Source organism: Tupaia chinensis, unplaced genomic scaffold (assembly GCF_000334495.1).
Source record: "Tupaia chinensis unplaced genomic scaffold, TupChi_1.0 Scaffold148617_1, whole genome shotgun sequence".
In the NCBI taxonomy this organism is placed as follows: Eukaryota; Metazoa; Chordata; class Mammalia; order Scandentia; family Tupaiidae; genus Tupaia; species Tupaia belangeri.
In genome coordinates this window covers 118,734-120,759 of record NW_006208466.1, presented here as the reverse complement: position 1 = coordinate 120,759, position 2,026 = coordinate 118,734, and positions in this window count along the sequence as shown.

Here is a 2,026-nt window from a genome sequence, read left to right as displayed (position 1 = left end):
AAAGAGAGAAATCACCCTGTGAGGAATGACCACCTCACAATCCCTTCTTCTCCATTCTTCTCCTGGGATCTTGGTCACACATGCACATGCACTCAACATGATTTTCAAGTCACCAAGTCCAGAAATGTGTTTGATCACACTACACCATCTATTGCCCCCTATTACTATTATTTTTTCATCAGTTTGAGTCTCAGTCCTGGAGGTTTGAAACTCACACCAAGTACGTATATGTGCATACCCAAAAGCCCAAGAAGAGATGGAGGAGGTAGGATTGTGGAGTGGCCATCCTCCCTGATGGAGGTGATTTCTCACTTTCTCTCTCTGTCTCTCCATCGAGTGTTCACGCTCTATACAAAAATCTCCCCCTCCCCCCCAAAAAAAACACAGCTGTAAAAATAAAGTTTTTTATTATTGATTTCTATTTTGTTTTGTTTTGTTTTAGAAATCAAATAAAAATTCTAGTGCCTTAGCAAACTATTTTTTACTGGAAAAAATTAAATCTTAAGTATTTGGTGTACTGTCTATTCTTTTAATCACGGCCATAGAGTTTTCTGGTGTTTCCCATTGCAGCTCAACTCTAGCCTCTGTCAGCTACCTGATTCTGGCCTGTCCTGACATATGGGCAAAGTTTTTCTTAGTTTCCTCGTCCTGTCTGTAATTTTTGTGCTTTGGGACCTGATGCAATAGGGAATTTAATAATTGACTTTGGCATAGCTATTTCTTACAGAAAAAACTTAAGTTATGGACTGAACTTATAGCAATCTATACTGATGGGAAATTTCTAAACCCTCAGAGGCACTGAGAGCTATTCTATATAACATGTTTTCTCAGAATTCACATTAAATGCTAATTTAATACAAAAATCTGTATATAATTTTTCACTAGAGGCAAAAGTAAATGTCAGAGAGGTGTTTATTTCTTAGAAATATAAAAATAGTATGTTATGAAACCTTTCAAACTTGGTTTAGTTTACCAAATGTGTCCCCATTGCTGGATTCCATGAGTTGTCTCAGAAGACTTTACAATTTAAGGTATATTTTTGCACACCAATGTCAATTTTTAAAAAATGCCAACTTTCTCTGAGATGTGAAGCTTCTACTTATATAGTCTGCCTGGTGAGGTAAGTCAATGGCATGTTAAACCCAGATCAAAAATACACTAGTCATTTTCCTTAAGAAGAATATTTGGATCTTTCTGAGAATATTGATGACATAATTCCGCTTGAAAAACATTGGAAAAAAATCCAGAATCACTAAAAATGCTACTTTTACAGCTTTTAGAGAATTTCTTCTTTGCCTTTCATCACGATAAACCACTAGTGATGGTGAATTTAAGATCTGTGTATTAGCTATGCCAATTTTTAGTGTCCTGTCTCTCAGCTGAACTGAAATGCTACCAGATTTGCTTATTTCTCTTTATTCTAACATTTCAGAAAACTGAGCTTATCATCAGTTCTCAGTTGTTCATGAGGGAAGAAAAACCATTCTATAATATATAGAAAGATACAAGGGTCCTGCAGGACAGTGGGTAGACTCTCAGTGAAGAGGCTGATTGCAAAATGATTAAAATGCAAAATACCAGCGTGATTCTAAGACTGTGAACAAACTGAATATGTATGGCAAAATATTCCATTAACCTACCTGAATGCACATTTATGGGATATATGTTTTTTCTATGTTTAATTTAAAGAATGTTTTTGAGATGAAGAACAATCATCAAAGGGAAGATATGAAGACATCTAATTTGGGTAGAGTTAAGGAATACAAAAGAAAGAAAAATCTTTGGGACCAGCAGTTAGCCTAATGGCTATGTCGCTGGACTCCCATGTAGTCGACTGTGGTCGGCATCCTGGACCCAGTGGCTTAAACTCATGCCGAGCGCGTGTGCGTGCGTGCCCAAGATCCTGAGAGGAGAATGGAGGAGAAGGGATTGCGGCATGACCATCCCCCCTGGGGGGTGATTTCTCGCTTTCTGTCTCTCTGTTTCTCTCTGTCTGGTGAGCGCACGCGCCCTATAGCAAAAAAAA